Source organism: Oncorhynchus tshawytscha, linkage group LG23 (genome assembly GCF_018296145.1).
Source record: "Oncorhynchus tshawytscha isolate Ot180627B linkage group LG23, Otsh_v2.0, whole genome shotgun sequence".
Lineage (NCBI taxonomy): Eukaryota > Metazoa > Chordata > Actinopteri > Salmoniformes > Salmonidae > Oncorhynchus > Oncorhynchus tshawytscha.
The window spans coordinates 771,224-787,433 of NC_056451.1; the positions used below are offsets into that span (position 1 = coordinate 771,224).

Genomic DNA, 16,210 nt, shown 5'->3' on the forward strand with positions numbered 1-16,210 from the left:
CATCATTAGCTAAGATGGGGAGAAGTCTGTCCATAATGAAGTGCTGCTTTGCCTCCTTAACAACGCTATCAACAAGGCAGGTCATACAGGCCGTAGTTTTGTCGCACCTAGACTACTGTTCAGTTGTGTGGTCAGGTGAAAATTGCAGTTGGCTCAGAACAGGGCAGCATGGCTGGCCCTTAAAAGTACACGGAGAGCTAACACTAATGATATGCATGTCAATCTTTCATGGCTCAAAGTGGAAGAGAGATTGCCATCAACACTACTTGTTTTTGTAAGAAGTTTTGACATGCCAACTGTACCGAGCTGCCTTTAAAAAAAAATTCTTATGGCTGCAGGAGCAGTATTGAGTAGCTTGGATGAAAAGGTGCCCATTGTAAACGGCCAGCTCCTCAGTCTCAGTTGCTAATATATGCATATTATTATTAGTAGTATTGGATAGAAAACACTCTAAAGTTTCCAAAACTGTCAAAATATTGTCTGTGAGTATAACAGAACTGATATTGCAGGCGAAACACTGAGGAAAATCAAAACAGGAAGTGGCTTCTATTTTGAAAACTCCATGTTCCATAGCCTCCCTTTGCTGGATTAAAGGGATATGAACATCTGAACTCTGTCTGAGAAGTAGTTGGTGAACCAGGCGAGGCAGTCATTTGAGAAACCAAGGCTATTGAGTCTGCCAATAAGAATACAGTGATTGACAGAGCCGATGAAGATGGCTGCACAGTACTGTCTTTTATCGATGGCAGTTATGATATCGTTTAGTACCTTGAGCTTGGCTGAGGTGCACCCGTGACCAGCTCGGAAACCGGATTGCACAGAGAAGAAGGTACGGTGGGATTCGAAATGGTCAGTGATCTGTTTATTAACTTGACTTTCGAAGACTTTAGAAAGGAAGGGCAGGATGGAAAAAGGTCTAAAACAGTTTGAGTCTAGAGTGTCACCCCCTTTGAAGAGGCAGCTTTCCAATCTTTAGGGATCTCGGACAATACGAAAGAGAGGTTGAACAGACTGGTAATAGGGGTTGCAACAGTGGCGGCAGATAATCTTAGAAAGAGAGGGTCCAGATTGGCTAGCCCAGCTGATTTGTACGGGTCCAGGTTTTGCAGCTCTTTCAGAACATCTGCTATCTGGATTTGGGTGGTGGAGAACCTGGAGAGGCTTGGGCAAGTAGCTGCGGGGGGTGCGGAGCAGCCAGGAGGAAAGCATGGCTGTAGAGAAATGCTTATTGAAATTCTTTATTATCGTGAATTTATCGGTGGAGACAGTGTTTCGTAGCCTCAGTGCAGGGGCAGCTGGGAGGAAGTGATAAACAGTAATGTGCAGTCACTTCCATCATGGAACTTTTATTAATTGTTTTATTCTGTTACAACATTCAACCCACAATTTGTAGTGCTTGTAATGTAAAAGAAAATATTTGAAACCGAAATAAGTTTAATAAAGTTTATTAAAAAAATATTTATTATTAGTTTTTTTTTTTACTGAACCAACCTCAAGCACTAATCGGCCAGCACTAATGAGTTAAAAAATATATTATTAGTCTATTTCTCCCTATTTCTGTTTGCCATTCTGTCCTTGTTTGTCCAGTGTAGGTATCTTCTGCAGCATAGATCTGCCCCTGTGAGATGGAAAATGAGAGTGGGGTCCCCAGAGGGTGATGAGGGTAGTGAGAGAGGTGCAGGAGAGGGGGAGAGAGAGGCAGTGTGGTCAGTCTCAGTGTTTTACTGGATCAGATGTCAGATCTGGCTGAGAATAAGTATCGATCTGTATTAACAAAAGACTCGCATGCAGGACTCCATTAGTTGCCAGAGAGGCTAGTCGGCTTGAACCTCTCTTTCCTTCTGACTGGAGTGGAGCTGTGTGTTTGTGAGCATTCATAGGTGTGTGTTGACCTTTTGTGCTTTCTATCTACTTAGTTAAGGACATATTTGGCCCTGTAGGCCTGTGTTACGAAAAAGCTATGGCATCCCTCAAAGGGGCAGTTCCTTGAGTATAGTCTTTCTGCAGCAGTTGAGGTAGGCCTTCTTGTGGTATGTTTTTCACCCCCAGCCTACACAAATACAGAAAATGGGACAGACCCACACAGTGGCCCTCTATGTAAATTTTAACTAGATGGGCACAGTCTAAATGGATCATGTTTCTATCATAACACCACAGTCTGTGCACAGAGAGGGTTGGCTTAATGTAACCACCCACATCTTACAGTGCCTTTGCGAAAGTATTCGGCCCCCTTGAACTTTGCGACCTTTTGCCACATTTCAGGCTTCAAACATAAAGATATAAAACTGTATTTTTTTGTGAAGAATCAACAACAAGTGGGACACAATCATGAAGTGGAACGACATTTATTGGATATTTCAAACTTTTTTTTAAATCAAAAACTGAAAAATTGGGCGTGCAAAATTATTCAGCCCTTTACTTTCAGTGCAGCAAACTCTCTCCAGAAGTTCAGTGAGGATCTCTGAATGATCCAATGTTGACCTAAATGACTAATGATGATAAATACAATCCACCTGTGTGTAATCAAGTCTCCGTATAAATGCACCTGCACTGTGATAGTCTCAGAGGTCCGTTAAAAGCGCAGAGAGCATCATGAAGAACAAGGAACACATCAGGCAGGTCCGAGATACTGTTGTGAAGAAGTTATAAGCCGGATTTGGATACAAAAAGATTTCCCAAGCTTTAAACATCCCAAGGAGCACTGTGCAAGCGATAATATTGAAATGGAAGGAGTATCAGACCACTGCAAATCTACCAAGACCTGGCCGTCCCTCTAAACTTTCAGCTCATACAAGGAGAAGACTGATCAGAGATGCAGCCAAGAGGCCCATGATCACTCTGGATGAACTGCAGAGATCTACAGCTGAGGTGGGAGACTCTGTCCATAGGACAACAATCAGTCGTATATTGCACAAATCTGGCCTTTATGGAAGAGTGGCAAGAAGAAAGCCATTTCTTAAAGATATCCATAAAAAGTGTTGTTTAAAGTTTGCCACAAGCCACCTGGGAGACACACCAAACATGTGGAAGAAGGTGCTCTGGTCAGATGAAACCAAAATTGAACTTTTTGGCAACAATGCAAAACGTTATGTTTGGCGTAAAAGCAACACAGCTCATCACCCTGAACACACCATCCCCACACATGGTGGTGGCAGCATCATGGTTTGGGCCTGCTTTTCTTCAGCAGGGACAGGGAAGATGGTTAAAATTGATGGGAAGATGGATGGAGCCAAATACAGGACCATTCTGGAAGAAAACCTGATGGAGTCTGCAAAAGACCTGAGACTGGGACGGAGATTTGTCTTCCAACAAGACAATGATCCAAAACATAAAGCAAAATCTACAATGGAATGGTTCAAAAATAAACATATCCAGGTGTTAGAATGGCCAAGTCAAAGTCCAGACCTAAATCCAATCGAGAATCTGTGGAAAGAACTGAAAACTGCTGTTCACAAATGCTCTCCATCCAACCTCACTGAGCTCGAGCTGTTTTGCAAGGAGGAATGGGAAAAAATTTCAGTCTCTCGATGTGCAAAACTGATAGGGACATACCCCAAGCGACTTACAGCTGTAATCGCAGCAAAAGGTGGCGCTACAAAGTATTAACTTAAGGGGGCTGAATAATTTTGCACGCCCAATTTTTCAGTTTGATTTGTTAAAAAAGTTTGAAATATCCAATAAATGTCGTTCCACTTCATGATTGTGTCCCACTTGTTGTTGATTCTTCACAAAAAAATACAGTTTTATATCTTTATGTTTGAAGCCTGAAATGTGGCAAAAGGTCGCAAAGTTCAAGGGGGCCGAATACTTTCGCAAGACACTGTAAATAGGCTCCCCCCGCTGCTATGTTTTGGCCCTTTTTGAGGGCTGTGTGTCCAGTTAATGGGGTATAAACGATAACAACAGCATAAGTGATGAGTCAAAAGAGTTAGTCCAGGTAGCTATTGGTTAACTATTTTGCAGTCTTGTGGTTTGGGTGTAGAAGCTGTTCATGGTCCTGTTGGTTCCAGACTTGGTGCATCGTTAGCAGAGGGAACAGTCTATGACTTGGGTGGCTGGAGTCTTTGACACACAATGTTTTGGGGATCTGAGGGACCATGCCAAATTCTATCAATCTCCTGGGGGAATAGGCGTTGTTGTGCCCTCTTCACAATTGTGTTGGTGTATGGACCATGATAATTCCATAGTGATGTGGAGTTCTCAACCTGCTCCACTATAGCCCCATGGCTGTGGATGGGGGGCATGCTCGGCCCTCCGCTTCCTGTTCAACCAGCTCCTTTCTCTTGCAGATGTTGAGGGAGTTGGCATGGCACCACACTGCCAGGTCTTTGACCTCCTACCTGTACGCTGTCTCATCATCAGTGATCAGGCCTACCACTGTTGTGTTGTCGGCAAACTTAATGATGGTAAAGGAGTTGTGTGTGGCCATGCAGTTGTGGGTGAACAGGGAGTACAGGAGGGGACTAAGCACGCATCCCTGAGGGGACCCTGTGTTAAGGGTCAGTGTGGCGGTGGTGTTGTTGCCTACCCTCACAACCTGGGGATGGCCTGTCAGGAAGTCCAGGATCCAGTTGCAGAGGGAGGTGTTTCGTGATGAGTTTGGAGGCCACAATGTTGTTGAACTCTGAGCTGCAGTCAAAGAACAGCATTCTCACGTAGGTGTTCCTTTTGTCCAGATGGGAAAGGGCAGTGTGGAGTGCAATAGAGATCTATGGATCTGTTGGGGTGGTATGTGAATTGGAGTGGGTCCAGTGTGTCTGGAATGATGGTGTGGATGTGAGACATGACAAGCCTTTCAAAGCATTTCATGGTTACAAATGTGAGTGCTACGGGGTGATAGTAATTTCCACCGAAGTTCTTGGGTACAGGGACTATGGTAGTCTGCTTGAAACATGTACAGTGGGGCAAAATGGTATTTATTCAGCCACCAATTGTGCAAGTTCTCCCACTTAAAGATGAGAGAGGCCTGTACCTTTCATCATAGGTACACTTCAACTATGACAGACCAAAATGAGAAAAAAAATCCAGAAAATCACATTGTAGGATTTTTAATTAATTAATTTGCAAATTATGGTGGAAAACTTTTGTTATTGACCAAATACTTATTTTCCACCATAATTTGCAAATTAATTAATTAAAAATCCTACAATGTGATTTTCTGGATTTTTTTTCTCACTTTGTCTGTCATAGTTGAAGTGTACCTATGATGAAAATTACAGGCCTCTCTCATCTTTTTAAGTGGGAGAACTTGCACAATTGGTGGCTGACTAAATACTTTTTTTGCCCCACTGTAGGTAAGTCAGACTGGGTCAGGGAGAGGTTGAAAATGTCAGTGAAGACATTGGTCAGCGCATGTGTACACATCCTGGTAATCCGTCTGGCCCTGAGGCCTTTTCAAATCAAATTTGATTTGTCACATACACATTGTTAGCAGATGCTTGTGCTTCTAGTTCTGACAATGCAGTAACCAACGAGTAATCTAACCTAACAATTTCACAACAACTACCTTATACACACAACTGTAAAGGGATGAAGAATGTGTACATGAAGATATTTGAATAAGTTATGGTACAGAACGGCATAGGCAAGATGCAGTAGATGGTATCGAGTACAGTATATACATATGAGATGAGTAATGTAGGGTATGTAAACATTATATTAAGTGGCATTGTTTAAAGTGGCTAGTGATACATTTTTTACATCAATTTTTCCAATATTATAGTGGCTGGAGTTGAGTCAGTATGTTGTCGACAGCAGTGGCTGTTTAACAGTGATGGCCTTGAGATGGAAGCTGTTTTTCAGTCTCTCGGTCCCTGCTTTGATGCACCTGTACTGACCTCGCCTTCTGGATGATAGCGGGGTGAACCGGCAGTGGCTCCGGGTGGTTGTTGTCCTTGATGATCTTTATGGCCTTCCTGTGACATCGGGTGGGGTAGGTGTCCTGGAGGGCAGGTAGTTTGCCCCCGGTGATGCGTTGTGCAGACCTCTCTACCCTCTGGAGAGCCTTACGGTTGTGGGCAGAGCAGTTGCTGTACCAGGCGATACAGCCCGACAGGATGCTCTCGATTGGGCATCTGTAAAAGTTTGTGAGTGCTTTTGGTGACAAGCTGAATTTCTTCAGCCTCCAGAGTTTGAAGAGGCGCTGCTGCGCCTTCTTTACCACGCTGTCTGTGTGGACCAATTCAGTTTGACCGTGATGTGTACGCCGACGAACTTAATACTTACTACCCTCTCCACTACTGTCTCGTCGATGTGGATAGGGGGGTGTTCCCTCTGCTGTTTCCTTTTGAATTTTAACCTGTTTAAAGGTCTTACTAATATCTGCTACAGAGAGTGTGATCACATAGTCGTCCGGAACAGCTGGTGTTCTCATGCATGGTTCAACGTTGCTAGCCTCGAAGCGAGCATAGAAGGTATTTAGCTCATCTGGTAGGCTCACGTCACTGGACAGATCACAGCTGGGTTTCCCTTTTGTAATCTGGGATAGATTGCAAGCCCTGCCACAGCCGACTAGTGACAGAGCCGGTGTAGTACGATTCGATCTTGGTTCTGTATTGACACTTGGTCCATCGGAGGTCATAGCAGGATTTGTTATAAGCTTCCTGATTAGTGTCCCGCTTCTTGAGAGTGATAGCTCTCTTCTGGTTGGGATATGTACGTACGGCCACTGTGAGGATGACCCCCTCGATGCACTTATTCATGAAGCCGATGACTGATGTGGTAAAATCCTGAATGCCATCAGATGAATCCCGGACATATTCCAGTCTGTCTGTGCTAGCGAAATAGGGGCAAGGGAACGCTTTATATGCATCTCTGTTTGGCGTAAAGGTTTTTTCACCTCTAGTTGCACAGGTGACATGCTGGTAGAAATTAAGTACAACGGATTTCAGTGTTCTTGCATTAAAGTCACCGGAGCGCCGCCTCTGGGTGAGCGTTCTCTTGTTTGCTTATGGCCCTATACAGCTCATTGAGTGCAGTCTTAGTGCCAGAATCAGTTTGTGTTGGTAAATAGACAGATACAAAAAATATAGGTGAAAACTCTCTTGGTAAATATACTGAACAAAAATATAAATGCAATGGAAGCAACTACTCCCCCATTGTTGACTAGAAATGACCTATAACTGGGCTAATAACTCACTAACTAGCAAAGGATATAAACAAATGTGCACATGTGGTTCTCGCTTTGATCTCAAAACAAGCGCATCTACTCATGCTCATACTGTATTCTAAACACAGTCCAGTTCTGTTGTATAGCACACTGTATTACTTATACAACTAATATAAGGACAGGACATGAGACGGGAGTAGAAATTAACGTGGTCGTTATTTAATGCGTTTCACAGGACAAAACATTCCAAGAATTCTAATGTACGTAAGCAGGGCGGGTGTTACAGGTGCCCTAAAGGGACAAACTAGAATATCAATACACAAGTTCAAAGTAAATGGCACAGATCTATATATGGGAATGGCTATTTGCATATAGGCCTACTGCAACCCTGATTGGTTATGACACACCAGTGTGTGTAGAGTACAGGCCTGAGTCATGCCTGTCAATGCAATAGAATTCTACTCCAATGTGCTCTCCCTCAAGAAAATCTCTATGTTTTGCATAGTTCGTTTTGTTACGGTATGTTACATTGAAAGTGGCTAATATTGCGTAATTCGATCACAATTCCCACAGTAGAGCGCAACGTTGATAGTGTTAACTAAAGGGGAAAACTCTAGAAAGTTGAGTGATGTTCAATCTAGTGCTTCTTTGTGCTGGCTGATATTTCTGCAGTCTGAGGGGAGCTGCACGCCCCAGCACACACGCAGTTTAGAGGGAGCATTGGTCAGGAGACCATAAAAATGGATGCTATTCCCTCCAGCACCGTTCTCAAACAATACTATCCAGGTCTGGTTTGCGGTCAGTATCTCAATTTCAATCCATTTATTCAATAATTGAATTGTGCTCTTATGGAGTATTCCCATGATGTCCAATTGAACTGACAAGGATTGAAGTAATCCAAGCTCTTGTCCAGGAATTTACAACTTGAATCTGATTCCTTTGTTATGTATGGAATTATTGAATTTCCTACTTGTTGTATCTTATTTTCCAGAGAGTAACTGAGCTTGCAGCCTGGTCCCCAGCCCTTCTTATCATGTCAATGTGTAGCAGCTTCCCTGTCAATCATGTCCACAGAGGCTGTATTGTCGCTACCTACCGCCCATCCACTAAGCCCCACTCCTCCCCCAGTTTGAAGAACAGAGGACAAAAGGATGACGGATGGGTGAAACTCCCTCTCTGGGGAGTACAGTATGGGAGGTGTGTGCTAGGGCTGCCATACAACGGCCACAAAGATCACATTCAACCCAAACACAATACAGTACAATACTATAGAGCCCCTTCGGCCAGGACAGGACCGGCCCCAGGCCAGCACAGCACCACAACGCCTGGCTGCTACACAGAGCTGGGGGTTAGGGTTAGCACCAACAACTAAAAATAGAGAGTGGGACAGCAAAGGGGTTGAGGAAAAAGTGGATAAAAAGAGGAGAGTAAGAGAGAGGGACCGAGATGGGTGAAGAGAAGGTGGATAAAGAAAAACTAGCTGGGGGACAAAGGATAGCAAATGATATAGAGAGAGAGGGAAAAGTTGTTTTTGACCAAGGTTTAGAGACTGTAGAAACCTCCGTAGTGACCCCCACTGTGTCTTCCACTGTATCTCATGCCTGCTGCCCAGTAAGGAGAATGGTAATTGTCCAACTGGGTAATAATTAGCAGACTGCACCTCCCTCCCTTTGTCAGTATGTGTGCCGGTTGAGCTCGCTGTGTGCGACTGTTTATTTTCGAGTATGACTCACACTTCCTGTGCCCAACCAATGAGGCCTCAATGGAACAGTAGGGCCTCCTCTCATTCTCAATTCCACACAGCAATAATATTTTTCAAACTGTGCGGGGTACTTGAATGGATGAGGTGGCTCTGGCATTAATTTACTAGTGCACAGGGACTGCGGTAGATTTCTTTGGAAGGTAGATTTTTTTAAATGTAAAAAATAGAGCACCACGACTGATGGCAGGGAAAAGGCCACCGTTAGACACAGTCATTGCATTCCAGTGTTTCTTGAGTGAAATCTTCTGGGAATTCATCACGCCATCATCACTACTTCTGCTTACTTAGTCAATAATGGTTGGCGATGATGACGGGTTTCTAGGTTTTTCTGCAGGATCTGTCTCCCTTCGGTGTCCTGCCTGCTCTCCGGGGGAAAGACCTGTTTGTAATGGAATCTACAGCCCACTGGGCCACTTTATTAACCTCTTGCAGCTCCCCCCCTACTTTGTGCAATTTCCGCCTGAAGACATACCCAAATCTAACAGCCTGTAGCTCAGGCACAGAACCAAGGATATGCATATGGGGGGGACAATTTCAGTGAAAAACATCAGAGGGCCACAGTACTTGTGCAAAGTTTCAGAATGATAACTTCCAAAATGAGTGTGCTACATGACATTTATCATGAAGTCACCCAGGTGTCCCACACAAGTAGCCCAAATGTACCCATGTGGCCAAATTGGTGAAGGTATACATTTTGAAACAAATAAGTATACAAAATACCAAAATGCTATTCTAACACACCCCCCCAAAAAATTGAGTAAAATAAATGAGAAAAAAAATAATGGAAAAAAATAATAATTATTGATTAAAAAATATATGAAAAAATATATAAAAATACATTTACAAAATAACATGGCTAACTATTTACACACTTTCAATATTTGGAAGACCCTCTATCAAATCAAATCAATTTATATTGCCCCAGCCTAAAACCCCAAACCGCAAGCAATGCAGGTGTAGAAGCACGGTGGCTAGGAAAAACTCCCTAGAAAGGCAAAAACCTAGGAAGAAACCTAGAGAGGAACCAGGCTATGAGGGGTGGCCAGTCCTCTTCTGGCTGTGCTGGATGGAGATCACAGTGGTTGTAGAGGGTGCAACAGGACAACACCTCAAGAGTAAAAATGAACAATTTAGGGTTCCATAGCCGAAGGCAGAACAGTTGAAACTGGAACAGCGGCAAGGCCAGGTGGACTGGGGACAGTAAGGAGTCATCATGCCAGGTAGTCCTGATGCATGGTCCTAGGGCTCAGGTCCTCCGAGAGAGAGAAAGAGAGAATTAGAGAGAGCATACTTAAATTCACAGAGGACACCGGATAAGACTCCCATTCAGAGTCAGTGTCACTGTGAAAGACAATGTTCAGTTAGAATAGTTTTACATATGAGCCCTGTATCAACAGGTATAATAAACAGATATATATATATATATATAGAGAGAGAGAGTTGAAGGTTGAATATATTAGGTTGAATTATATTATTATTACCTGCTAGATCTACTGTCTCTTTTATATTATGAAATTTCGGCTAGATCTACTGTCTCTTATATTATGACAGACCAGCTAGATCTACTGTCTTTATTATATTACAACAGACCAGCTGTATCTACTGTCTCCATTTCACTTTGGCCATTGATGTGGTCCTGCCCTCCCCTCAACAGCCTCAAATAGGCTATTTCATGTGGGTTGGGGTGGGGCGGCAGACACACGCATCTCACATTTCATGACATTATATGTTTATATATTGCTTCTAAAAATTTTTTACAAAATCACTAATAATATTTTATATTATTAATTTCAAACAAGGGCATTAGCATGATAAGAACTTACCAGTCCAAAACGATGTCCTCTCCCGTTAAAAATATTCCTCCACAATCGCTAAATGAAGCATCCTACAACAATCTGTCTCACCTTCCCAATCAATTTATTCTAAAACATCTGTATATCTAGACTTAGATTTAGCTTTCCCTGACTTAGTCGTCATAATGATTGATATATAATTAGCCGAATCTGCGCGTTCACCAAACAATGCAGTGCGTAATATGCGTAGCTTCTTCCGGTATGAAACTTCAATAGCGAATGACTCACTTTACGCTGAAGCTTACTCCATGGGTTGGTCTTGCAACACATAAACATGGCGTATTGTCGTTTAGCTCAGCTCATTGGCTATCTACCCAGCTAGATTTCAAGATGATCAGTGGTCATTGGTTAAAACGAAACAGCGGGCAAATCATTGGTGCACAATGATGTCATGACTTTGTGTTACAAACAAACCAGTTGATTGCAATGAAACCAAACATGACTGGAAAAGTCACGTTCTGTGTGGGTTATTTACCTGGAATGTGTCGTCGTAAATGGAATGAGACGGAATTCACGACACAAGCGGTTCACAAAATGTTTCGTGTTCGGCTATAAAAACAGATTTTATCAAACAAAAGATCATGCATTGTGTAACAATGAGCATTGGAATTGCAAACAGACGAAGATCGTCAAAGGTAAATTTATTTATTTTAATGCAGTTTGTGATTGTTATGCCTGTGCTGGTTAAAATTGTTTAACAATCGCATTGTATACTTTCGCAGTAAATCCTTATTTAAATCTGACAACGCAGTTGGATTAGCAAGATTCTAGGCTTTCGATACATGTGAGACACTTGTATTTTCATGAATGTTTAATATGACTATTTATGTAGCGTATGTCGTGGAATTTCAGCCCGGTTCCGTGCGCAGAGAGGTTAAAGGTGCACAGGAGAGTAATTGTGATAAAGTCTCAAAGCAAGGGGTTTCAGACCTGGTTTGAATGAGTGTGTTTTCATTCTTAGTCCTGGCACTATGTTTATTCTGCTCGTAAAGTCTGACCACAAACTTTAATATTAGGGATGCATGATATATCAGTAAGCACATCGGAATCGGCCGATATTTGCTAAAAATGCCAACACCGGCATTGGCCCGATGTCTAGTTTAACGGCGATGTGCAAAAAGCGAACGTGCATACCTAATATAATGTAGGTAGACGACGTAATGACGCCACGAAAAATACAGAGCTACACATGCAACAGAGCAATTCCTAACCTAGCCCACAATGTCTGCTGCGTGGATCTATTTTGAAGTTTCAAAGGAAGATAACAAAATGGACATATGCAACGTTTGTGCCGCTATTGTTTCCCGAGGAGGGGAGAAGGTGAAATCATTCAATACCACAAACCTAATTACTCATTTGAAAGTGCATCACCCCCAAACGTTCAGCGACTACTTAGAACAAAAGCAGAAAAAAACTAAGCGCACTTCTAACAACTAAACAAGTTCAAGTCGAGCAGTCATTTGAAAGAATAAGAACATTTCAGCGAGACAACTCAAACGCAGAATCCATTAACGCCAAGATAATGGAATTCATTGCCCTTAAAACTTCTTACGGCTGAAATCCTGTTAAAGGGATCGACAGCCAGTGACGGTGCATGGCGCCAAATTCAAACAACCGATATCTCATCATTTAAATTCCTCAAACATACAAGTATTATACACCATTGTAAAGATAAACTTGTTGTTAATCCCACCACAGTGTCCGATTTTGAAAAAGGCTTTACGATGAAAGCACACCATCTGATTATGTTAGGTCAGAGCCTAGTCACAGAAAAACACAGCCATTTTCCAGCCAAAGAGAGGAGTCACAAAAAGCAGAAATAGAGAGAAAATTAATTACTAACCTTTGATCTTCATCAGATGGCACTCATAGGACTTCATGTTACACAATACATGTATGTTTTGTTCGATAAAGTTTATATTTATATCCAAAAATCTCAGTTTACATTGGTGTGTTATGTTCAGTAATGTTTTTTCTCCAAAACATCTGCTGATTTTGCAGAGAGCCACATCAATTTACAGAAATACTCATCATAAACGTTGATTAAAAGATACCAGTATTATGCATAGAATTAAAGATATACTTCTCCTTAATGCAACCGCTGTGTCAGATTTCAAAAGAGCTTTAAGGCAAAAGCACACTATGCGATAATCTGAGTACAGCGCTCAGCCACCATACAGATACCCGCCATGTTTTGGAGTCAACAGAAGTCAGAAATAGCATTATAAATATTCACTTACCTTTGATCTTCATCGGAATGCACTCCCAGGAATCCCAGTTCCACAATAAATGTTTGTTTTGTTCGATAAAGTCCATAATTTATGTACTAATACCTCCTTTTTGATTGCGCTTTTAGTCCAGTAATCCAAATGCACAACGCGCGAGCACTAAATCCAGAGAAAAAGTCAAAGTTCTATTACAGTTCGTAGAAACATGTCAAACGATGTATAGAATCAATCTTTAGGATGTTTTTATCAGAAATCTTCAATAATGTTTCAACTGGACAATTCCTTTGTCTTTAGAAATTAAAAGGAGCAAGTGCTCGCTTTCACGGCCTCGTGCGAGACTTAACTCATTGCATTCTGCCAGACACCTGGTTCAAACAGCTCTTATTCGCTCCCCCTTCACAGTAGAAGCCTGAAACAAGGTTCTAAAGACTGTTGACATCTAGTGGAAGCCTTAGGAAGTGCAATTGAACTAAATTTACATCTTGGATAGGCAAAGACTTGAAAACCTACAAACCTCAGATTTCCCACTTCCTAGTTGGATTTTTTTCTCTGTTTTTTTGCCTGCCATATGAGTTCTGTTATACTCACAGACATCATTCAAACAGTTTTAGAAACTTCAGTGTTCTATCCAAATATACTAATAATATATCTTAGCATATCTTAGCTTCTGGGCCTGAGTAGCAGGCAGTTTACTCTGGGCACCTTATTCATCCAAGCTACTCAGTACTGCCCCACAGCCATAAGAAGTTAGCAATCAACCGTTCTCTGTGGATGATGTTTGCTTTCGCCGACTGGTCGAGCACCTCAAGCCCCGGTAGGCGCTATTTTTGTAGATGTTGCCCTACCGGAGTTACACAGTATTGTTGAAACGCACATCTGTGAGCTACTTGCTATGGGCATCACTGCTATTAGCTTCACGACTAACATTTGGACCAGCGATGTCAGCCCCATGAGCATGCAGAGTTTGACCGCACAGTGGGTCAACAAGGATTTAATCCGGAGGAAAGCCGTATTGCATGCTCAAGAATGTGCTGGTTCTCATACCGCTGCTGCCATGTCAATGGCATTTGAGAACATGTTTGAAACTTGGAAACATGAACACCTAGCTCCATTCGAACAACTGACTTGAGAAATGAGCTCAATCATTCTCTCTGAGCCTCTTTACTGTGTTGCCACCATGCTCAATGCTAAGTACAAGGACCGCTACTTCGATACAGACAAGAAACAGGGTTTACGTGAAATGTTAGACCTAGCTAGACAAGTTGGAAACGGACACAGTGACAGTGCATACTGAGGAAGAGGGGCCACAGACAGACAGAGCTGGAACTTCACTGCTTGACCTGTATGATGAAATCCTGGTTGAATGAAATGACTAAACAAATGAACAACGAAATAGCACAGAAAGTAAGTGAAATAGATAGGTTTTGATTATGTTTTACTGGTAAGGGGGACATATGTAAATGCCAACAAAATAACTTTTTGGTGTGTGTGTGTTTGAACTATTTAACTACTGGAATGCTTAAAAGGCTGTTTACATTTTTAAATATTGCTATCGGGTTTTTTGGCGAGGAAAATATCGGTATCGGCCACAAATGTCATATCGGTGGATCTCCAGTTAATATGCTTCGATGTTACAGCGATGATGATGATGTTGATAATGTTTGTAATGATGATGGTTATTCTAAGGTGGCAACTTTGGAGGTCCCTCCTATCTCTCTCACTTTTTTTTCTTCCCATCCCTCTACTTTCCATTACAGGGCTAACACTTGTTAACGCTTTCTCTCCATCACTCTCTTTACGCCTCACCCCCTCCCTCTCTAAGAAACACACCCTCCCAAGCACTCATCTGCTCGCTCTCTCCCCGCATGTCTCTGTGACTGAAGCTCCTCTGAGGGGTGAAACCAGGCTACTCTCTCCCAGGTAAACTGTTCTCCATCCTCCCTCATTTTCTCTCTCTCTTTCCGTCCTTCATCGATCTCTCTGTCCTCATTCACTATCTCACTCTTTCGCCCACTCTCCGCTCTCCTCTCTCACAACTCTCTCTCTCTCATACACCCTGAGGCTAAATGGCCACTGTAATGGGATTAGTCTGTTAGATTGGGATTGATAGTCCTCATAACTATATGTTGTGTGATTTGCTGCTGTACCGTAGGTAGTGTTTCTATCTGTGTGTGCTTTCTCTGAATGGGATGCCGTTCCTGATTGTCTTCTTTACTCCAGTTTGCTTGAGTGTGTTATGTACTGGATGTGAGTGTAGCAGCTACCTGGATTCTAGGAGTTCTAGTTCTTTCATGGTTGAGTGCAGCTAAATGGGAGTGTTTTAAAGAGCATCGCTGAAAAGCAAAGTCCTCAATACTCTCCATTTGTTTTTGGAGGGTTAATGGTGGCTAGAGAGAGAATGACTAATCAGTGTATGTGAGTGTGTGTGGTCTACATATGCATGATTCAGTTATACAGGCATATTCCCTCCACTTCCTGGTGTGGGCGTGCTCTTTGCCTTTCTTGATACGTCGAAAAGGCAGTAAAATAAATATTGACAGCTTCTACGGGCTAATCAGCCTGGTCTTACTGGATTGGGTTGAATGAATCCCTAGACTTTGAAAATATGAGAACAGCACTTTGGTTAGAGCTCCTCTTCTTATAGTTTATAATGTTACCTGAATACATGATCAATGACCTTCATCCTAGCCCCTTGTTAATTTCTGTCAAATCCCTCTGGGTTCTTCTTGTGGTTCAGATTACTGTTGTGAACGTTTAAACATTTAATTAATGTTAAAAATCCCAACTTCGTTTAAGAGAAATTATCACAACTCTCTCTCTCCGAGAAGACGATCAAACTTGACTATCTAGAGGAAGTAAAAGTCGTAACAAAGTTTCCGTAGGTGAACCTGCGGAAGGATCATTCTGCCAGAATCTGGCTCGCCTGCTCTTTCTCTTCGCTTATGATGAGTGTGTGTGTTCAGTCTTCGGTCTGTTGCGTGTTGAATATCCTAGCCTATTCATTGATGACAGGCCAGCTTTACTGGAGTTGCAAGACATTGCAAGCCACAAAATTTCAAGGTACAGCATTCCATTGTGATATACAGCTTTTGATTGCCGATTAGAGTCAGGCCTAGTGCACAGTTCTGTCTGCCTGGTGGCGGATCTGCCTATACTGTGCCCCTCCCCCCTCGCTATTAAAGATGCGAGTGTTTGTGTTCTTGAAAGTATGGAAATGAATCAGTCTTCCTAGCGGAATCTAATCTTGACCCTCGGAAAT

The 16,210-nt window shown here is 42.4% G+C and overlaps 1 protein-coding gene across 1 annotated transcript in view; it reads left to right on the top strand.

Annotated features, from left to right (window-relative positions):
- Positions 1-16,210, top strand: part of LOC112223189 (transcription factor HIVEP3-like) — a 70,309-nt gene that overhangs the window by 13,369 nt on the left and 40,730 nt on the right. The gene's annotated exons all lie outside the window — the stretch shown is intronic.